The sequence below is a fragment of the Heterodontus francisci genome, unplaced genomic scaffold (assembly GCF_036365525.1).
Source record: "Heterodontus francisci isolate sHetFra1 unplaced genomic scaffold, sHetFra1.hap1 HAP1_SCAFFOLD_97, whole genome shotgun sequence".
Taxonomy (NCBI): domain Eukaryota; kingdom Metazoa; phylum Chordata; class Chondrichthyes; order Heterodontiformes; family Heterodontidae; genus Heterodontus; species Heterodontus francisci.
In genome coordinates, this window is record NW_027140606.1 from 3,113,361 (window position 1) to 3,137,484 (window position 24,124).

Below are 24,124 nucleotides of genomic sequence, written 5' to 3' on the forward strand. Positions count from 1 at the left end.
CAGATGTCAGAGGTAGTTTCTTTACTCAGAGAGTAGTAAGGGAGTGGAACGCCCTGCCTGCAACAGTGGTAGACTCACCAACTTTAAGGGCATTTAAGTGGTCATTGGATAGACATATGGATGGAAATGGAATAGTGTAGGTCAGATGGTTTCACAGGTCGGCACAACATCGAGGGCCGAAGGGCCTGTACTGCGCTGTAATGTTCTAATTCTAATTCTAATTCTAAAAGTAATGAACCTTGATTGAGTTATAATTAATGAATTAATAATCATTTTAGAGAGAATGGGTTTTCATTTGAAGTTAGTTCAATCTAATTACTGTGAGTTTCTGTGTCTTTGTGGGAAAGGGCAGTTTCAGCTAAATGTATTCAAACAACGGACCTTTCTCGGACCCCTGATAAAACCCATGGTATGTTCCATCGTGACCTTCAAAAGTCTAGATTTAATGAAGAGGAAACTTGTTTCAGATCAGATTGGGAGACAGTGTGAAACCACTCCATTGTACTCATGTCTGAGATTCTGAGGACAGGTGACAGTTAGTGGAAGACATCATTAAGAACTAATTAAATGTACCTAGCAAATGCTCGGACCAATTATTATTTTACAAGGTGGTGTGATGGCAATCCAGGGGTTAAAAGTAGGGATCTTGAAAGCTTTCAATGTGCAGGAGCACGAGAAGAGCTCAGGGGTAAAGGCTCAGATCATCAACCAAGTTCTCCACCTGATGAGGGATCTAGGCTGGACAAGGAGGACCGTGACACTCTGAGACCAAGTTCGACCAGTCCGCACACCTGCTGGAGCTGTGAAGTTATATTCCCCAAGTTTGTTAAGTATAATTTTACTTTCAATTATTGAGTACTATTTTACTCTCAATAAAAGTTCTGGACTTATTAATCAAGTATCCTGTTGCTTTAATTGGTTAAAGTCATGCCCAAAGAGATTGTCCACAATAGACTTTCCAGAATTAAAAGATACATCTGCAAGGATTGCTAACTTTACAGCCCTGTTTAAAAAGAGAGATAAACCCAGGAACTACAGACCAGTTAGTCTAAAGTCGGTGGTGGGGAAACTTTTAGAGACAATTATCCAGGAGAAAATTAACTGTCACATGGTAGAACATGGGCTAATAAATGACAGCCAGTACAGATTGGTTAACAGAAGATTGTGTCTGAATTAATGAATTAATTTCTTTGATGAAGTTTCAGAGAGAGTTGACCAGGGTAGTGAGGTTGATGGTGTGTGTCTGGACTTCAAAAATGTGTTTGAAAAAGTACCATAAAATAGACGTGTTAACAAAATTGGAGCAGATGGGATTAAAGGGGCAGTGGCAGCGTGGATAAGGGGCAGAAAGCATAAAGTAGGGTGAATGCTTGTTTTTCAGAATGGAGGGACCAATGCAGTAATGTCACTGTTGTTGCAGTGTGTGCAGTGTCTGACCCTGAGCTGTCCTAGGGAGGGTACTGTTTGTGATGTTCCTGTGGGGTGCATTGTCATCAGGGTCTATCTCTGAGCTGTCCCAGGGATGGGGCAGTGTGTGATATCCTTGTGCATGTCATACAGGCCCACTGGCGTGTGGTTCCATCCTGATGCCAAGAAACAGAGCCCCAGATATGGGCAAAAAGTCTCACTTCTCTATCGGTATCTTGAGAAGACACAGTGGCGCAGTGGTGAGCACCGCAGCCTCACACCTCCAGTGACCTGCGTTCGATTCCGTGTACTGCCTGTGCAGAGTTTGCAAGTTCTCCATGTGACTGCGTGGGTTTCTGCCGGGTGCTTCGGTTTTCTCCCACAGCCAAAGACTTGCATGTTGATAGGTAAATTGGCCATTGTAAATTGCCCCTAGTGTAGGTAGGTGGTAGAGGAATTGAGGGGATGTGGCAGGAATATGGGATTAATGTAGGATCAGTATAAATGGGTGGTTGATGGTCGGCACAGACTCGGTGGGCTGGAAGGGCCTGTTTCAGTACTGTATCTCTAAATAAATAAATAAGAAGGCTGAGGGAGTAAAGCTGGACAGTAAATCCGGAGTGGAGTCCTGGAAGCGGATACCTGTGACTTATCAGGCAGTTTTACAGCAACTCCTGCAGCAGATCTGGTAACAAACAGTACTGGTATTTTCCTTTCCTCTGGACAACACCAGCAATGCTGACAGGGGTTCCTGATGCTCAGGGTCTCCATACTATTTGCCCAGGCCTGTGCACTGGAGAGGACACTCCAGCTTCATGCTTAAACATTAGCACAACCCGGGAATAAACAGTTACTGATTGTTAGCTCTCATTCAATTGGTGCAGAGTATGAGCGCCAGGGGTTACTTCGGACAGTGGGGGAGCTCTTCGTGTCTCATTGGATGGCTACCATTCACTCCAAGCTGGGCAGCCCCCAGTCAGTTAGGTGCTGTCCTGCCACGACCCGCTTACTTCAATGGGTGCTTGAAGCTTAGAGAATCATCTCTGAACAGACGGATAGATAATCTATGCACCAAGAAAAACGAACTCAACAAAGAAGACACCAGTCCTTCGCATCACAAGCTGGAATGTGAGGACCATGTGTCCTGGCCTTACCGACAACCTTCTGCAGGTTGATGACACACACAAGACAGCTGTGATCGACAAGGAACTCACAAGGCTCAATGTGGACGTTGCTGTGCTGCAAGAAACTAGACTCGTTCAAAGTGGATCCCTCAAAGAGAAACACAACACCTTCTTCTGGCAGGGGAAAGCCCAAGAGGCAAGTCGTGAGCATGGAGTGGGTTTCACAGTAAAATACGCGTTACTTGAGATGAGTGAACCACCCACAGTAGGCTCAGAGAGACTTCTTACTCTTCACTTATCAACAAGTGTGGGCCCAGTTAATCTCATGTGCATCTATGTCCCGACACTCACCTCCACCCCAGATGTCAAGGATCAATTCTATGTGACACTTGACACTGCCATCAGTAGAATTCCCAGCACTGAGGGACTGTACCTTCTAGGAGACTTCAACACAAGCTTGGATACTGACTACACAGCTTTGCCAATGTGCATAGAGCACCAGGGGATTGGCAAGATGAACGAAAATGGACAGAGATTGCTGGAGCTATGCTGTCACCATGGATTCTGTGTGATGAACAGCTACTTCCAGGTCAAGCTGTGCTACAAGGTGCCCTGGAGACATCCGAGATCATGCCATTGGCACCAGCTGGACCTTATCATCACCAGACATACCACCCTCAGCAGTGTCCTCATCACTCGCAGCTATCACAGCGCTGACTGTGACACTGACCACTCCTTGGTGTGTAACAAGGTCAGGCTTCAGCCAAGGAAGCTTCATCCATCCAAGAAGTAAGGTCGTCTTCTGATCAACACTTGCCGAACCACTGACCCAGAAAGGACCCAGGAGTTCCTCAACATCCTCGATCAGGCTCTTTCAGACAACAATGCTCAAGGCCTCAGTGCAGTGTCAAAGTGGAATCATCTGCACACCACAATCTATAACTCTGCACTCACTGTGTATAGGAAAAGAGATGGGAGGAATGCTGACTGGTTTGAGGCTTATCGGACTGAAATGGAGTCAGTTACTGCAACTAAGAGGAGAGCTCTCATGAACTACAAACAAGTCTCCAGCAAACAACATCTAGATGCTCTCAGAGCTGCCAGAAACAAGTCTCTGCAGACTGCTCGGCACTGCACCAATCAATACTGGTTAAAACTCTGCTGCTGAATCCGGGGATGCTAGATGGATGTATGAAGGAATTAAGAAAGCAATGGGCCCAGTAGTAACTAAATCAGCACCTTTTGAAGACAAAGACAGGGGTGATCATCACTGAACCTAACAAGCAGATGGAAAGGTGAGTGGAGCATTACCTTGAACTCTACATAACGGAGAACATTGTCATTGAAGTAGCTCTCAGTGCCATTCCAGACTTCCCTGTCATGGAGAAACTGGACAGTGAGCCCACCATAGTCGAGCTCAACAAGGGCTCAAAACATGCGTGATGCAAACATTGTCACCTTGTACAAAATTAAGGGGGATCGCAGTGACTGCAGCAATTATCGGAGCCAGCTACTCAGTTCCACTCACCTGCTCGATCCCTTTCCTCCTGCAAGTTCCTTTGCTTCAAGTATCCATCCAATTTCCTTTTCAAATCATTGATTGTCTCTACTTCCACCACACTCGTGGGTCAGGACATTACCACTCACAGCGTAAAAATATTCCACCTCACCCAAGGATGGGAAATATTTATATCTTCTCTATTTAGCTTATTCTCTATCTCTACGAGAATAGAATGGCAGTCAACATGAAAGGGAACCCAAAAATCTTCGAGCAGTATATAAATAATAAGCAGGTAGTCAGCGGTGAAGTGGGCCCCATTAGGGACAAAGAGGGTAATATATACTTAGAGCTGCAGGGCAATGTTAATCTAGTTAATGAGTACCTTGTATCAATGATCACTAAGGAAGTGGAATTTGACAAAATATCAGTAGAAGTGGAGAGTGTAGAGGCAATGGAGAGGGTACAAATTGAGAGAGGGAGGTACTAAAAAGGCTGGTTATGCTTCAGGAAGATAAATTACCTGGTCCGGATGGCTTTCATCCCAGATTGCGAAAGGAAATGTGGATGCAGATAACAGAAAGGCTTTCTATAATCTTCCAATCTTCCCTGGATACGGGGGAGGTGTCAGAGGATTAAACAGTGGCAAATGTGACACCCTTATTCAAGAAAGGGTATAAGGACAGTCCGGCTAACTACAGGCCAGTTAGATTAACAGCAGAGGTGGGTAAGGTTTTAGAAAGAACAATCAGGGAAAAAATCAACAGTCACTTGGAGAGGTTTGAGTTAATTCAGGAGCGTGAGCATGGATTTATAAATGGGAGTTCATGCTTGACTAATCTAACTGCATGTTTTGATGAACTAACAGAGAAGGTTTATGATGGGCATGCAGTGGATGTTGTTTATGTGGATTTTAAGAAACGACACATAAAAGGGTGATTAACAACATTGAGGTTCATGGAATAGGAGGGTCAGTGTCCAATTGGATAGAAAATTGGCTTAAGGACAAAAAACAGCAAGTCGTAATAAATGGTTCATTCTCAGACTGGAAGGTTGTCGACAGTGCTGATCCCCAAGGGTCACTGCTGGAACCACTGCTTTTTATTTGCTACAGATAAATGACTTGGATCTTGGAATATAGAGTAGAATCTCAAAATATGCCGATAACACTGAACTTGGAGAAGTGGCAAACAGTGAGGATGAAATGAACCACCTGCAACAAGACAGTGATAGGCTAGCAGAATGGGCAGACAGGTGCAGATGGATTTTAGTAGTGAGGTGATTTATTTTAGCAGAAGGAATAGGGAGAGGCAATATATACTTAATGGCACAGTTCTAAAGAGTGTGCAGGAATAGAGGGACCTGTTTACTGTCACGTGAACAGTTACTTCTTGTTGTGTGCTCTCAGATTTGCAACCTTCACTGTACTGGAGTGAGGTGACATCTACTGGCAGGAAGCAAGAACTGCAATCAAGCAGCAGAATCTCCATAGTCTGTCAGGGTGAAAGAAACATTGCAATGTGAGGAAATAGTGAATGGGTTTGATTGGGTTGATGGAGACATGATTCCACTTGTGGTGGAGTCCAAAGCAAAGGCCAGAAATATAAAATTGTCATTAATAAAAGAAATGAGGAATTCATGAAAAATGTAGTAACGGAGTGAATGGTCAGAATGTGGATAGAATAGAAAGTGAGATTGGATGGACAGAAGCAGTCTGAACGGATGGCTGAAACAAAAGGTGAGTGCCCTGAAATGTTAACTGTGTTTCTTTCAGCACAGATGCTGCCAGAGTTTCTGAACATTTCCAACACTTTCTGTTTTTATTTCAGAATTTGCAGGATGTTGCTTTGCTCTGATAAAAAAATGCATGATCGGCTTTGGCTGCCAGTGAAATTCCACAGGAGCTAAAAGGAAGTTCTGATATCAGTGGCATGTTGATCTAGGGGTATGATTCTTGCTTAGGGTGAGTGATTAATTAATGTGTGAGAGATCCTGGGTTCAAATCCTGGACAAGCCCTTCTTCGTTGGCATTTTTAGTTTAAGGTCATTGATTGGTTTCAGCCTTGCAGAAGGCGGAATTGATTTCCATGTGGAGCCTGCTTGAGGACCAGAGGGCTGGATTCAAAGAGCTTGTCGACAAAATTGGAATGAATGAAATGTACAGAGAGCCAAGTGGGAATATAAAGTTGTAACTTTAACTGAAGCCTGGCTCCAAAAAACAACAGAACTGGGTTCTGGTATGGAAAGGAAACCTTTCCCATTTCTGTTGTTTGGCTTGCATTGACTCATTGATTTTCTTGTTTTTCACTTTGTTGATGCCTTTGAATAATTGTGGATACTTCTTCAGGGTGTTTTCTTTCACCAGGTAGTTCTGATCTCTGATGATGATGATCGTAATGAGCTTCAACTCACTGATAGTTTTGGAACTGAGCAGATTTCCTTTGCTTGAGTCTAAAACATGGAACTCAGTCTGACATGTGGACTCATGGGAGGTTTTGAATGCCACCCCTGCGTTGAAGAATACAGTTGCATCCATCCAATAAGAGACCGAGTAGAAGTGACAGTTCAGTCAGTCGAACATGAAACTTTTAATTTCAGGGTGGTGAGTTGGAGTGCCATTTTGTTTTTCCCTTTTTTAAGGCTTCATTAGCAGAGAGTACAAGGAGTGTTTGAAATGAAATTCAGCAAAAGTATGAGAAAGTCTCACTTTGATTCGGGACTCTTATCTCTCTGCAGCATCTCGCTGTGAAAGATTGAACTTCATCTCATTTCATTCCAGCTCGGGGTCAGTGCGGCTCAGTGGGACTTCTGGCTGTCTCCTGCGTCACAATCCATCAGTGCTGAGAAAGCAATGGGGAATATTATTCACGGCTCTGTAACCAGAGGACACCGATTTAAGGTGAATGGCAAAGGAACCAAAGGCAACATGAGGAAAAACTTCTTTTGCACAGCGAGTGGTTAAGATCTGATATGCACTGCTTGAGAGTGTGATGGAGGCTGATTCAACCATGGCTTTCAAAATGGTATAAGATAATTATCTGAAGTGAAAAAAATTGCATGTTTTCATGGAATACATGAGTCTGTGGCATGAGCTGAGTTGCTCGTGCATAGAAGCAGCACAAGCACAATGAGCTGAATGGCTTCCTTTTGTTCTGTCACTATTCTATGATCTATGATTCTTTTCAGAGTGAAATCAACACTCACATACAAGAAACTGACAGGTACAATGTAAACCCCACACTAACAGACCAGCGAATGCTAGGGACAGAGTAAAACCAATCAGTCCGAGACTAGAAACTGACAGGTGCACAGTAAACTTCGCATTACCAGACAAGAAATTGACAGATACAGTGTGAAACGCACAGTCACTTAGCAGCAGTTGGCAGGTAACGTGTAAAAATCTTTCTTTCATATCCCTGCTGCAAGGTACAAAGAAAATTAGGTGCAAACCCTGGCTCACACTTCAAAGACTGAGAGATACAAAGCAAAACACATACTCATCTACAAGTACAGAGAAGAAGACACACTCAGAGGAGGAGCAGATTAAAGACACATGCATGTAACATAAACTGATAGGGATAGAATCAAACCCTTTCTCACTTCTCAGAAACTGATAGATATAGACAAAAGCTGACGCTCACATACAAGTTGTTGAAAGATATGTGGTGAAACTCACAGAGCAATAGCAGAAACAAACAGGTACTGAATAATACCCACAGTCACAGACCAAAAACTGAAATATACTGAGTTAAACACCACTTTCTCACACCAGTAACTCATGGCTACAAAGTGAAGCTGACTCTATCCTCCCAGGCATTGACAGGTACAAACGAAAACACTCACGACGATACCAGGTCATGAAATGTACGTAATAAAACCGATCAGCTGAAAGAATAGCATTAATGACAGGTGTGATACTCAGAATGCTCAGCGGCCTCGAATCCGCCCGATCTGTGACAGGTGCGGGGCGCGCAGGCGCAGTAGAGACAGCTCTGTCAGCAGCTGGAGCTGCGGGTTCGGAGTTGGAGCGGGATATTCACAAAGTGCGAGAAGACCGCGCCCTTTGCGGGCTCACACAGCTGGACCAGGGCCTCAGGGCCACAATAAGATGGAACAATCCCATCTGTATCTCTGCGGATGGTGGCGGTGAAGCTTTTCCCGGTGAGGCTTTCCGAAACCGCGTCTATAAATGGATAAGAATTGGGGATTGGGCAGGGAGCGTCTCTAAATGAATAAGATTTGGGTACTGGTCAGGAAGCGTCTTTAATTGCTTAAAAATTGGGGACTGGTTAGGGAGCGTTTTTTTATTCGTTCGTGGGATGTGGGCGTCGCTGGCTCGATCTCAGCTCGAGTAATGTGTCCAGTTCTGGGCACCAGGCTTTAGAAAGGACATCAAAGCTTCTGAGACAATTCAGAGGGGATTTACTAGAATGATCCCAGTTCTTTGGGCAGGCTGGTGAAGCTGGGATTGTTCTCTTCAGAGTCGAGAAGGTTAAGGGAAGATTTAATAGAGGTGTTCAGAATCATGAAGGATTTTCATAGGGTAGAGAGGGAGAAACTGTTTCCAATGTCCTGTGGGTCAGTAACCAGAGGACACAGATTTAAAATAATTGGCCAAACATGTCAAGGGGAGGTGAGGAGAGATCTTTTTACCCAGTAACTGATTCGGATTTGGAATGAATTGTCTGACAGGGTGGTGGAAACAGATTCAATTATAACTTTCATAAAGGAATTGGACAAATATTTCAAAGTGAAATTCTCCAGGATTATGGGGAAATAGGCAGGGGGTTGGACTAATTGCATCTTTTTGTGAGAGAGACAGCAGAGGCACAATGGGGCTGAATGGCCTCCTTCTGTGCTGTATGATTCTATGAACATAAGAACTAGGAGCAGGAGTCGGCAATTCAGTCACTCGAGCCTGCTCTGCCATTCAATACAATCATGGCTGATCTCATCACGGCAGTTCTTGTTTCTTGCCAGTAGATGTCACTTCACTCCAATACAGTGAAGTTTACAAATCTGAGAAAGACACAACAGGAAATAATTGTTCACATTATATTGAATGTGTGGGATTTAGAAATACTAGGAGTGGAGACGAGTTATTACTTGTCTGCTCGATCTCCATAGCCCTGTAAAATTATTTCCTTCAAGTGCCCATTCAAATTCCTTTTGTAATCCTCGATTGTCTCCATTTCCACCGCCCTCTTGGGCAGCGAGTTACAGATCATCACCAGTCACTGTGTAAAAAAGTTATTGCGCACATTCCCCCTGTATCTGCTGTCCAAAACCTTCAATCTGTGTCCCCTAGTCCTTGTACCAATAGTTAACGGGAACAATGTTTCCTTGGCAACTTATTTAAAACTGTCATAGCCGAAAACACATCTATCAATTCTCCCCTCACTCTCCTTTGATACAGGTAGAACAACCCTAGCTTTTCCAAACTAACCTTGTAACTAAAATCCTCCATCCCTGGATCCATTCTGGTGAATTTCCTCTGCATCCTCTCAAGGACCCTCACATTCTTTCTTAAGTGTGGTAAGCAAAACTGGAAGCAACACTCCAACTGGGGCCTAACCAGAGTTTTATAATGGTTCAGCATAACTTCCCTGCTTTGTTCTCAATGCCTCTATTTATAAAGCCCAAGATCCCATATGCTTTGCTAACCACTCTCGCAATACGTATTGCCACCTTCAAAGATTGATGCACATGAACCCCAAGTCCCTCTATTCCAACACACTCTTTAGAACTGTGCCATTAAGTAAATATTGCCTCTCCCTATTCCTTATGCCAAAATACATCACCTCACAATTGTCACTATTAAATTCCATCTGCCACCTGTCTGCCCATTCTGCTAGCCTATCATTGTCCTGTTGCAGGCAGTTCATATCATCCTCACTGTTTGCCACTCCTCCAAGTTTGATGTCATCGGGATATTTTGAGATTCTACTCAATATTCCAAGATCCAAGTCATTTATCTTTCGCAAAAAAATCAGTCGTTTTAGCACTGACCCTTGGGGAACACCACTGTCGACTATCCTCCAGGCTGACAATGAATCATTTCATAAGACTCGCTGTTTTCTGTCCTTAAACCAATTTTCTATCCAATTGGACACTGACCCTCCTATACCACGAACCTCAATTTTGTAAATCACCCTTTTATGTGGTACCTTGTCAAACGCTTCCTTAAAATCCATATAAACAGCATCCACTGCATTCCCTTCATCAACCTGCTCTGTTAGTTCATCAAAAAATGCAGTTAGATTAGTCAAGCATGAACTCCCATTTATAAATCCATGCTCACTCTCCTTAATTAACTCAAACCTCTCCAAGTGACTGTTGATTTTTTACCCAGATTATTCTTTCTAAAACCTTACCCACCACTGCTGTTAATCTAACTGGCCTGCAGTTAGCCGGACTGACCTTACACGCTTTCTTGAATAAGGGCGTCGCATTTGCCACTGTTTACTCCTGGCACCTCCCCCGTATCCAGGGAAGATTGGAAGATTATAGCAAATTCTTCCATTATCTGCATCTGCATTTCCTTTTGCAACCTGGGATGCAAGCCATCCATACCAGGTGATTTATCTACCCTCAGCACAGCCAGCCTTTTTAGTACCTCCCTCTCTCAATTTGTACCCTCTCCATTGCCTCTACTCTCTTCACTTCGACTGATATTTTGTCAAATTCCACTTCCTTAGTGATCACTGATACAAAGTACTCATTAAGTAGATTAACATTGCCCTGCACCTCTAAGCATATATTATCCACTTTGTCCCTAATATGCCCGACTCAACTTCTTACTACCCACTTATCATTTACATGCTGCTCGAAGATTTTTGGGTTTCCTTTCATGTTGACTGCCAGTCTATTCTCATAGAAATAGAGAATAAGCAAATATAGAAGATGTAAGTATTTCCCATCCTTGATGAGGTGGAACGTTTTTATGTTGTGGGTGGTAATGTCTTGGCCCACGAGTGTGGTGGAAGCAGAGACAATCAATGATTTGAAAAGGAAATTAGATGGGTACTTGAAGGAAAGAAACTTGCAGGAGGAAAGGGATCGAGCTGGTGAGTGGAACTGACTAGATTGTTCCGGGGAGAGCCAGCATGGACGTGATAGGCCAAACGACCACCTTCTGTGCTGCAAATGACTCTGTGTTGTTTCTCAAATTCAATCCACTGGTGCTTGGTAAATAATTTCAAAGTAAATTGTGCAACTGGAAAATCAGAATTAAGGCAAGGGACGCATAAGGAAGACAAATTGCTGAAACCCAGGATTGAACCAGGGATCTTTAAAACGTCAGTCTAACGCTCTCCCAACTGAGCTATTTCAGCCCGACATTAGTAGTGGCTTGGTGTCCTTGTTTTGGAAGAAAATACATACATTCAAGTTTTCCAAAAAATTAAAGAACACAACATGTGAGTAATATTCCCCATTGCTTTCTCAGTACTGATGGATTGTGAAGCGGGAGACAGCCAGAAGTGCCACTGAGCCGCACAGACCCCGGGCTGAGAATGAAATGAGATCAAATTCAATCTTTCATAGTGAGATGCTGCTGAGAGGTAAGAGTCCTGAATCAAAGCGAGACTTGCTCATTTCAATCACTCCCTGTACTCTCTGCTCATGAAGCCTTAAAAAAGGGAAAAACAGAATGGCACTCAAACTCACAACCCTGCCATTAAAAGTCTCATATTCGACTGACAGAACTGTCACTTCTACTCGGTCTCTTATTGGATGGATGCAACTCCAACGCAGGGGTGGCATTCAAATCCTCCCATGGGTCCACATGTCAGACTGAGTTCCATGTTGTAGACTCAAGCAAAGGAAATCTGCTCACTTCCAAAACTATCAGCGAATTGAAGCTGATTACAATCAACATCATCAGAGGTCAGAACTACCTGGTGAAAGAAGACACTCTGAAGAAGGATCCACAATTATTCAAAGGCATCGACAAAGTGAAAAACAAGAAAATCGATGAGTCAATGCAAGCCAAACAACAGAAACACTGAAGAATTCCATTCCATTCCAGTCCAGAACCCAGTCCTGTTGTTTTTGGAGTCAGGTCACAATTACTGCAACAACTTTATATTCCCACTTGGCTATCTGTACATTTAGTTAATTACAATTTTGTCGACAAGCTCTTTGAATCCAGTTCTCTGATCCTGAAGCCAGCTCCGTAAGGCTGACACCAATCAGTAACATTAAACTAAAAATGCCAAGAGCTCATTGGTGATTTGAACCTGGAGTTGCTCACACGTTCAATAATCACACTCCTTAAACAAGAATCACACCCGTTGACCAAGGAGCCACTGACAGCAAGGTGTTGTATTAGCTCCTGTGGAATTTCACGGGCACCCACAGTGGATCATCCAACCCATAATCCTGAGATTAAAAGTGTCCTGTTCCACTGACTGAACTGTCACTTCTACTCTGTCTCTTATTGGACGGATGCAGTTGTCGACTCCACCCCCGGGTTGGCAGTTTTTTCTCCGTGAACCAGCGTCCTCTCAATTCCCAAATTTATCAGTAAATCCACTGACAAAATCTCCAAAGTGTTATTTATTCCTCTCACTCCTCGATAATAAAATGTCGATCTCTTTGCTCTTTTTACCTTCCAAACATTGATATCCATTTTGCTCAGCATTTATTTCTCTCTCCTTTTTATTTAGTTCATGCATTTTCTTAGAAACATTTCATTTCAATTATTTCTGGGGAAAGAAATGAACAGAAGAGATTTGCTACAATGATACCAGGGGTGAAGGATTTCAGTTATGTGGAGAGATTGGAGAAGCTGAGGTTGTTCTTCTTGGAGCAGAGAAAGTTCAGAAGAGATTTGTCCGAGGTGTTCAAAATCATGATGGTTCTCAACACTTTCAATCAGGAGAAACTGTTTCCTGTGGCAAAAGGGTCAGTAAGCAGAGCACACAGATATCAGGTGATTGGCAAAAGAACCAGAGGTGACATGAAGAACCATTTGTTACACAGTAATGTGTTGTGATCTGGAATGCACTGCCTGATTGGGAGATGAAAGCAGATTCAATAGTAACTTTCAAAATGCTGGATAAATGCTGGAAGGGAAAATGTACAAGATTACAGGAAAAAGCCAAGCAGCAGGTCTAATTGTAATTTGTCTCTACCAAAGAGACAACACTGGCATGATAGACCAAATGGTCTCTTTGTTCGTCATTCTGTGATTCCATAGACATCATGTTGCTAGAATTCCCTCTGACCTGGAGGAGAATCAAACCGAGATTCGAGGTATTGTAAACACCACCCATGCCATGTTGCTTATTCTCTGTTTTTCACATTGGCTGCTCGTCGTTTTTTATGTGTTTCCAGCCTGGTCTGCTCCTCTGACCTTCATTCCTGACACTCTATCGACCGTGGCTGACTCATTGTTTGCAATGTTGTGTAATGGTGACTTCACCTTTAAGAAACTGTACCTTTAAGAGACCAAGCCACTGATGCAACAGATGACATCATCATACATATATAAGGAGACACCATTTTGAGAGACACATTCTACACATGGCTTGCAGAGAGCACACACACACCAATGAGAAAAAGACCTGGGACCTGTGATCATGCCATGTAGATAAGAAAGACAATAAATACTGTTTGGATTGAATCTGAATATAAAGCCTGGGGTCATCATTTAATGTGGATGTAAGAACACAGCGCAACACCATATCTTTCTGACATTGAGGATTAAAAAGAAGTAATCACACTGACAACCAGGGACATACAGAAGACTTACATTGACAATTCCAGATTTAAAGAAGTAATGTGTGCACAACAACAGCCAGTCTTTCCAGCCTTTACAGAGATAGACAGCAACCCAGGGCCACACTGGAGCAAATGGCTCACAAGATTTGAACTCCTAATGATGGCACTCGCTATCAATACACCCCGAAGAAAGAGAGCGTTACTCCTACACTCTGCTGGACCAAAAGTTGACAATACCTTCAATACACTCAGAGACACTGGAACCGAAAATGATTATGATGTTGCGATGCATTTTCTAACAAGATATTTTCAAGCAAGGGCAAATCCTCACTATGAAATTTATGTTTCAGGCAAGCAAAACAATATGGTGCGAGACTCTTGACCACTACATGATGAGACTCAGAAGTCTGAGAAAGAGGCAAATAATGTGACGACGAGATTCCCCTGAGAAACACACAAAACACAAGGACACAGAGGAAACCCAGAGAAAGGTCAAGGAAGACCAAGACAGAAGTCACAATCACATTCAAACATCCAATCATTGCAGTGGTGAGGATCCTTATTACAAAACTTGTCCTTCGAGAGGGAAGAAGTGTAAAGTCTGCAGAAAAATGGGACATTTCACAACAGTATGCTGATCGAAGCCTGCAGGAAACATTCATAGATTTAAATGCCAGAAGGAAGATTACATATTTGCAGCACAAGAGAAGATTTTTGTTGCTCACGACCACAAGTCCCGACACGTGCCCATGTGTGATGTGTTCATAGGCAATTCGACAATATCTGCAGTAATTGACTCGGAGCAATGATCAACATGATGGATGCTCCGACATTCCACAAGTAACAGAGAAAACAGAAACTGTAATTGAACAAGCTGATATCTAAAATCTTCTCCCATGGATCAGATACTCCTCCACCAGTCCTAGGGATCATCCAAGTTACTTTTAAATCCTCCCAGGGGTCCACATGTCAGACTGAGTTCCATGTTGTAGAAACAAGCAAAGAAAATCTGCTCAGTTCCAAAACTATCAGCAAGTTGAAGCTGATTACGATCAACATCACCAGAGGTCAGAACTACATTGTGAAAGAAGACAGTCTGACGAAGGATCCACAATATATACAAAGACATCGGCAAAGTAAAAAAGAAAACTTTATTTTAGTTTGTTCAGTTTGTTTCTACTGTGCCTGCCCACTGTTTTTTTCATGTTTGTGATTGTGGCTGTTTAGTTTTTCAGTCCATTAACACCCTATCTGCACTAATGCTTTGTCTTTCAGCACACCATTAACATATTGTTTGCCTTTTTCTGGTCAACTATTCTGTGGCCTTGTCCTATCTACACCTTCTCCTTTGTTATCTCTTGCCCGACCCCTGCTTTACTTGCTTATAATCTTTTACATTTCTAATATTTGCCAGTTCTGAAGAAGGGTCACTGACCTGAAACGTTAACTCTGCTTCTCTCTCCACAGATGCTGCCAGACCTGCTGAGTCTTGTCAGCACTTTCGGTTTTTATTTCAGATTTCCAGCATCTGCAGTATTTTGCTGTTAAGAAAATCGATGAATCAGTTTCCTTATTTATTTCTGACAAATGATAGATTTGAGTTAGGTAAGGTACCAAGGGTTACTTAAACAAGCAGACAAATGGTGTTAATATACAGATCAGCAAATATCTAATTGAATGGTGGAACAGACTCGAAAGGCTGAATGTCCTCGTCAAGTTCCTATGTTTCTCTTCATTGTCCAAACCCCAACAGTAAACGTCTTTGTTCTCTCCATAGATGTTGAATGAGCCATCGTGTGTTTCCAGTGTTTTGACTTGTTTAAAGGTCAGTTTTTGGAATGAGCCGATGGAATTTAAAACTGATATCCGGCTTCAAACTGCTATTAACCGAGGCCACGCCATTGTCGGATCATTTAATGATCACTCAAAATTCACCTGAGACCAGTGTTAGTGTGCAGCTATGAGAGGGGATTTCTGTACAGTCAGAGCAGGAAACAGCAGTGAGACCAGTGTCAATGTGCAGCTATGAGAGGGGATTTCTGTACAGTCAGAGCAGGAAACAGCAGTGAGACCAGTGTTAATGTGCAGCTATGAGAGGGGATTTCTGTACAGTCAGAGCAGGGAACAGCAGTGAGACCAGTAGCTGGGTTGGTAACTAAAAGTAAAGGGAAAGGTCTACAGTTTTTTCAATAAAGGAGGTCGTGTGTTTTGGGGGAGAATCAAGGTCCCTAGTGTAAATAATTTAATTTTTGGGTAATTGAAGGGGATAAATTAAGGGTAAGTCATGGCAGGGCAGCTCAGCAATGTGGAGTGATCCTCCTGTGCAATGTGGGAACTCAGGGACACTTCCAGTGTCCAGGGCGAACACGTGTGCAGGAAGTGTCTCCAGCTGCAGCTACTCGAAATCCACGTTTCGGATCTGGAGCGGCGGTTGGAGATACTGTGGAGCATCCGCGAGGCTGAGATCATTGTGGATAGCACATATAGGGAGGTGGTCACACCGCAGGTAAAGACTGCTCAGGCAGAAAGTGAATGGGTGACCACCATGCAGAGTAGAAGAACTAGACAGGTAGTGAAGGAGTCCCCTGGATCCATCTCGCTTTCTAACAAATTTTCTACTTTGAATACTGTTGGGGGAAATAGCATCTCAGGGGAATGCAGCAAGAACCAAGTCTGTGGCACCACAGGTGGATCAGCTGCACAAGAGGGGAGGAAAAGGAATAGAAGAGCTATAGTGATAGGGGATTCTATCGTAAGAGGTACAGATGGGCATTTCTGTGGCTGCAAACGTGACTCCAGGATGGTATGTTGCCTCCCTGGTGCTCGGGTCAAGGATGTCACAGAGTGGCTGCAGGACAAGGGGGAGGGTGAACAGTCAGAGGTCATGGTACACATTGGCACCAATGACATAGGTAGAAAGAGGGATGAGGTCCTGCAACCAGAATTCAGGGAGCTAGATAGCAGATTAAAAAGCAGGACCTCAAAGGTTGTAATCTCTGGATTACTCCCAATGCCACATGCTAATGAGTATAGGAGTAAGAGGGAAGAGCAGATGAATGCTTGGCTGAGGATATGGTGCAGGAGGGAGGGCCTTTCCTCGACCACTGGGTCTGTTTCTGGCAAAGGTGGGACCTACCTGTACAAGTTGGACGGGTTGCACCTGAACTGGAACGGGACCAACATACTTGCTGAGAGGTTTGCCAGTGCTGTTTTGGGGGGTAGGGGGGGTTTCAAATTAATTTGGCAGGGGGGTCGGATACAGAGTGGAGGTACAGTAGGGGGTTAAACACAGTCAAATTTAAAAGAGAAACTGAGTCAGCCTGGAAGGCAGAGCAAATATAGACCTGTTACGGCACAAGTGAAAAATGCAAGGCTGGATTGCATCTATTTTAATGCAAGGAGTCTTACTAATAAGGCAGATGAATTGAGGGCGATGATTAGCATATGGGATTATGATCTTATTCCTATCACAGAGACATGGTTGAGGGAGGGGCTGGACTGGCAGCTCAGTATTCCAGGGTACAGAATCTACAGGCAAGACAGGTGAGGGAGTAAAAGAGGAGGTGGCATTGCACTGTTGATCAAGGAGTCAATTACTGCAGTAAGGAAGGATATCTTAGAAATTCCTCAAATGAGGCCATATGGGTAGAACTTAAAAACAAAAAGGGGACAATCACTTGGCTGGGAGTGTACTACAGGCCTCTAAACAGACAGGAAGAGATAGAGGAGAAAATATGTAGCCAAATCTCAGAGAGGTGGAAGAATCTTCTTCTTTGGCCTCCTTGTCTCGAGAGACAATGGGTAAGCACCTGGAGGTGGTCAGTGGTTTGTGAAGCAGCGCCTGGAGTGGCTATAAAGGCCAATTCTAGAGTGATAGACTCTTCCACAGGTGCTGCAGATAATATTGGTTGTCAGGGCTGTTACACAGTTGGCTCTCCCCTTGCGCTTCTGCCTTTTTCCCTGCCAACTGCGAAGTCTCTTCGACTCGCCACACTTTAGCCCCACCTTTATGGCTGCCCGCCAGCTCTGGCGATCACTGGCAACTGACTCCCCCGACTTGTGATCAATGTCGCAGGACTTCATATCGCGTTTGCAGACGTCTTTTAAGCGGAGACATGGACGGCCGGTGGGTCTGATACCAGTGATGAGCTCGCTGTACAATGTGTCCTTGGGGATCCTGCCATCTTCCATGTGCACACATGGCCAAGCCATCTCAAGTGCCACTGGCTCACTAGGGTGTATATGCTGGGGATGTGTTGGCGATACGGTCCAGCCACTTGATGCCAAGGATTCTCCGGAGGCTGCGAAGATGGAATGAATTGAGACGTCGCTCTTGGCTGACATACGTTGTCCAGGCCTCGCTGCCGTAGAGCAAGGTACTTAGTCACAGGCTTGATACACTTGGACTTTTGTGTTCCGTGTCAGTGCGCCATTTTCCCACACTCTCTTGGCCAGTCTGGACATAGCAGTGGAAGCCTTTCCCATGCACTTGTTGATTTCTGCATCGAGAGACAGGTTACTGGTGATAGTTGAGCCTAGGGAGGTGAACTCTTGAACCACTTCCAGAGCGTGGTCGCCGATATTGATGGATGGAGCATTTCTGACGTCCTGTCCCATGATGTTCTTTTTCTTGAGGCTGATGGTTAGGCCATATTCGTTGCAGGCAGCCGCAAACCTGTCGATGAGACTCTGCAGCCACTCTTCAGTGTGAGATATTAATGCAGCATCGTCAGCAAAGAGGAGTTCCCTGATGAGGACTTTCCGTACTTTGGTCTTCGCTTTTAGACGGGCAACCTGCCACCTGATCTTGTGTGGAGGAAAATTCCTTCTTCTGAAGGGTTGAACGTATGTGAGAGCAGCAGGGAGAAGAAGACTCCAAACAATGTAGGTGCGAGAACACAGCCCTGTTTCATGCCACTCAGGATAGGAAAGGGGTCTGATGAGGTGCCGTTATGCTAAATTGTGCCTTTCATATTGTCATGGAATGAGGTGATGATACTTAGCAGCTTTGGTGGACATCCAATCTTTTCTAGTAGTCCGAAGAGATCACGTCTGCTGACGGGGTCAAAGGCTTTGGTGAGATCTATGAAAGCAACGTAGAGGGGCATCTGTTGTTCACGGCATTTCTCCTGTAGCTGGTAAAGGGAGAACAGCATGTCAATGTTGGATCTCTCTGCTCGAAAGCTACACTGTGCCTCAGGGTAGACACGCTCAGCCAGCTTCTGGCTCAATGTATCGGCTCCACTGTCGGTGTTCTCCCCACAGGTCCAGACCTCTCCCGGAAGGTGAGTGACTGGGCCGCGATCCTTGGCTCAATTTATTGGTTCTGCTCTCGGCGTTCTCCCCACAGGTCCACTCCTCTCTGCTCCGCTCCCGGAAGGAAAGTAAGTCTGGTATCTGTGACGGACAATGAGGAGAACCACAATATAAGGAGATGGTGAAATACATTTTACTCTTTAGACGATATTCTTTATTATATTTCAGCTGTTCCTTGTTTGACAAATATTTTTGCGGGCTTTTCAAATTTGTGAATGGGTTTCAGCTCTGACAATTTGCCGCTGCCAATCTTCGCCCCATTTTCTCATTGCCCTTTGATGATCGGCAAAATAGCAGCTACCTGATTGGTGACATGCACCAGCCAATGAGACTCAGCAGACAGTAACCAATCAGAAGTAGCCGGACTGCATTCCTCCAGAAGGTAAAGCAGGGAAGTGCGGGAGGAATTCCTCACTCTTTGTGAAAGTATTTGTGAGATTGTGGAAATGTCTGGAAGAGGAGCAGGGGAGAGACCATGATCCTGTCTCAGGTAAGTTTTTGAGTAAAATGGCTGTAACCAATTCTGTAACTTCAGGCCAGGGAGTGTGTAACACCGTTCGGGTGGTAGTGAAGGATAATGATGGAGATGCACCGGCTGATCGTACCTTCTTCATTAAGAAAATCCTTATTGATTGCTGTGGATTCCAAGCTGCAAACATCTTCTGCCTGCAGGACTTCCCCAGCTGTGGATATTTTGACGTGACATTCAAGAACGTGGCGGATGCATCAAGTTCCTGAAGGTGTTCAAGGAGAAGGGAAACCAGGCGCCGCTGTCAATCCTCACAGTGGAGCCGCTCTTCACACTGCCATCGCAACGTGACCGGGTGGTGAGAAGCCATCTCTACAACCCCCATGTTCCTGTCGTGGATGTACTCACCTTCCTCACCAGGTACGGCGAGGTGGCCGGCGGCAGCACTGATGTCAAGGACCCATTTGGATTTGGACCAGCAAGCATCAGGTCAAGGTGACCTTGAAGGTCAATGCCAACGGAGCCATCATCCATCCTCCCTCCAGCTTCACTTTCGGGGGAAGTCGAGGTTTCATGGTCTGCGCGGAGCAGCCCAGAGTTTGTCGTACCTGCGGCAAATCTGGTCACGTGGCAGCTAACTGCAGCACAGTCGTCTGCAAGAACTGCAAGAAGGAAGGCCATCACACCAAGGACTGTAAACATTGTAAGTACTGCAACCTGTGAGGTGGGGCAGGCCACCTGTACAAAACCTGCCCCAAACACTGCCTCAGTTATGCTCAGGCAGCAAGGACCAAGGAAAGACCGGGTTAAGGAACGGTGAACATGTCTGGTGCTGGGAGGGAAACAAGCAATCCTCCCTACAGCGATGAAAGTCTATCTGAGAAAGAGAAGAAAGGGGAGGCAGCTGCAACCAGAGACCCAACACCTACTCCGTGCCTGGAAACTCCTCCTCTACAGACAGAATTAATGGAGGAGGAGGCAGCAGATGGACAAACAGGTCAGTGGCAGGTGGTACAAAGGAAGACCACAAAGAAAAAACCTCCAAAAAAAGAACAGGTCACCACCCAAACCAGTGGCAAGAGGAGGCTACCGTCTGAGACAGACTACAGCAGCTCCTCCTCACTGGACGAGGAAGGGCTGGAACGATGGCACCTCCAAAAGAAGCAGCAGAACTCAAAGGAGCTGGAAGATAAAGCCCCCCAGCTCCGGGGCACTGGAAGCTGTGACGAGCCCAGCGCACCCCAAACCAAAAGCATAGAACCCAAGGAGATGCTCAGTGCACCCCAGCTCCGGGAGACCGAGAGCAGCGAAGTGTCCTGCGCACTCCAGCTCCAGCTCCGGAAGTCAGGAATAGTGATGTCTTTGGGGAGGGACCGAGGGGAAAGACACCAACAGCAGAGTACAACCCAAGCCTTGCTGCCTACAAGACCCGCCCCCCACCCGCCAATGTCACCCCAGTGGCATTGAGGGGTGAAAGATATAGGACAGATGTCAGAGGTAGTTTCTTTACGCAGAGAGTAGTAGGGGCGTGGAACGCCCTGCCTGCAACAGTAGTAGACTCGCCAACTTTAAGGGCATTTAAGTGGTCATTGGATAGACATATGGATGTAAATGGAATAGTGTAGGTCAGATGATCGGCGCAACATCGAGGGCCGAAGGGCCTGTACTGCGCTGTAATATTCTAATTCTAATTCTAAAAAAAAAACCCTCATGAATAACCATGAGGGGTTTCAGGGCTCAACGAATGTGAAACAGCTTGCGTACACTATGGGTATGCAGGAACATACTCAAGGACTGGGACTAGCAAGGACACCTGGTGTGGTAAGCAACACCCAACTTTATAGTGGATATAAAGGTTGCTTCGATTAACATGCATTGTGTTAAATCCACCACGTGATGTGATTCAACCTTGGATGACTTCGCAAAGGTCAAAGCCGGCGTACTGTTTTGTCAGGAGTGTGGAATCCTGCACCGCAGCACTTATAGGCAATGGTCATGATGGTGATCCCATGGGACATCGATCTGGTCCAGGGGAAATGATTCCTGTTCCTCAGGCCTGGGGATTCTGCTGCGGGAAGGCAACTTAACCATCTATGAAGTTAAGATGCTGGTGGGCGGTCGCCTTCTCGTAGCAGATGTAATGTACAACAATGCTCCACTCCATTTCAGCAACGTATATGCCCCGGTCCAATACAGTGAGCGGCTGACCATCCTCCAGCAACTCACACTGCTGCTGGCGACATCCAGGCCGGTCATTCTTGGAGGTGACTTAAACTGCATCATTGATGCAGCTGGACGATCTGGCAGTGACGACAGAAAACTGGACGCTCCGCCCAGATTCTTAAATGAAACAGTATAACATGCCAAACTGCACAATGTCTTCAGCAAACCTGCAGACAGAGAGCAGCGTAGATACACCTGGTCAAGATCGGACGGGTCTGCCCGTTCCAGGATTGACTTCCTGTATGTGTCCCCTGCTTTCACGGTCAGATCCACCGACGTCAAGCCGGTGTTCTTCTCCGGCCACTGCCTCTTACTGGCTGACTGTCACTTACAGGATGACCAGCGGGTTGACAGGGAGACATGGAAGCTCAATGCTACACTGCTAACCCAGAGAACATTGAGGAACTCAAAAGAGATTGAAAAAGTTGGAGAACAGTGAGACCCTCTTTGAGTATCCGGTGCACTGGTGGGAAGTGATCAAGGTGAATATCAAGACGTTCTTTATCTCCAAAGGTGTTCAGAGGGTGAGGGAGAGACAAAGGGAAATGTCCGCACTCCAGAAAAGAATGCAAAATCTGCTCTGGCTGCAGTCGATGGGGGTCGAGGTCAAGGAGGATCTCCAAGAGGTGAAGAGCCAGCAGGCCTCGCTCTTTGCCACGGAGGCCTCCAAGATCATCTTCCGGTCCAGAGTCCGCTCCATTGAGCAGGATGAGAAGTGCTCACGTTTCTTCTTCCAAAAGGTACACACAGAGAGCTCTGTGATCAGCAACCTGAAGGAAGAGGATGGCTCGGTCACAACTTCACACTCCGACATACTAAGGATTAGCAAATCCTTGAATGCTGGGCTGTAAGACATGAAGTCTATGGACAGCACGTCCTCCCAGTCCTTCCTGTCATCTATCACAGAGGTCTTAGATGACAGCATGCAGGAGAATCTGGACAAACCGCTAACTCTGGACAAGCTGGCAAAGGCCATCAAGTCTTTTGAGACGAAGAAAACTCCCGGAAGCGATGGCTTACCAGTTGAGTAGGATTCGGCCCTGTGATACTGGGTCAGCCCAGACCTGCTGGAAGTATACGAGAGTACGCTCCTGGCCGTCAGCATGTCAGACTCCATGAGGAAAGGCATCATCACCCTCATCTACAAGCAGAAGGGGGAGAGGGCAGAAATCAGAAATTGGCGGCCCATCTCACTGCTTAATGTCGACTACAAGATTCTGTCCAAAGTCATCGCCAGTCAAGTCAAGTCTGCTCTGGAGTTGGTGATTCACCCTGACCAGACCTGTACTGTACCCAGCAGGAAGATCTCTGATAGTGTCGTGCTACTCAGGGATACGATCATCTCTGTACAGGTCAGGAGGGTGGACACCTGCCTCATCAGCCTGGACCAGGAGAAGGCTTTTGACAGGATATCGCACACATACATGATGGATATGCTCTCCAAAATGGGGTTTGTGGAGGGAATCTGCAATCGGATCAAACTGCTCTACACAAACATCAGTAGTACAGTCCAAAAAATTGGGTGGTAATCAGAAAGTTTCCAATCAAATCTGGAGTCAGACAGGGCTGTCCTCTTTCCCCTGCCTTGTGTGTTTGCTGTATCGAACCCTTTGCTGAGTCTATTCGGAAGGATGCGGGCATAAGAGGGGTGACAATCCCAGGCAGTGGAGTCACTCAGGTCAAAGCCTCCCTGTACATGGATGATGTTGCTGTATTCTGATCGGATCCGCTGTCCATTCGCAGACTGATGAGCATCTGCGACCAGTTCGAACTGGATTCGAGAGCCAATGTTAACCATGGCAAGAGCGAGGCCATGTTCCTTGGGAACTGGGCTGACCGATCCTTTGACTCCTTCACTGTCAGGTCAGACTACCTGAAGGTGCTGGGGATATGGTTTGTAAGGGCCGGGACGTGCACCAAAACCTGGGAGGAGCGAGTAGCCAGGGTACAACATAAACTGAGCAAGTGGGAGCAGCGATCTCTCTCTATTATGGGTAAGAACCTGGTCATCAGGTGCAAGGTGCTCACGTTGTTGCTGTAAGTGGCACAGGTCTGGCCCATACCCCAGTCCTGTGCTGTGGCGATCACCCGAGCCATTTCCCGCTTTATCTGAAGACGCAAAATGGACAGGGTCCAGAGGGACACGATGTTCAAACCTCTGGATAAAGGCGAAAAAATGTACTCAACGTCGCCCTCAACCTGATGGCCACCTTAGTATGTGGCTGCATCAAGCTGTGCGGAGAGCCCCAGTATGCAAACGCCAAGTGTCACTAAGTGCTGAGGTTCTATCTGACCCCGGTGTTGCGAAGGATGGATCTGGTCACATTGCCACGGAACGCTCCATCCAGTTGGACTGTGCGT

At 45.5% G+C, this 24,124-nt stretch overlaps 1 non-coding gene across 1 annotated transcript; it reads right to left on the reverse strand.

The window, feature by feature from the left end:
• Positions 1 to 11,290: 11,290 nt before the first annotated feature.
• On the reverse strand, positions 11,291 to 11,363 carry trnav-gac (transfer RNA valine (anticodon GAC)). Its single transcript has one exon. It is a non-coding gene; the product is annotated as a tRNA-Val (tRNA).
• Between the last annotated feature and the right edge of the window lie 12,761 nt (positions 11,364 to 24,124).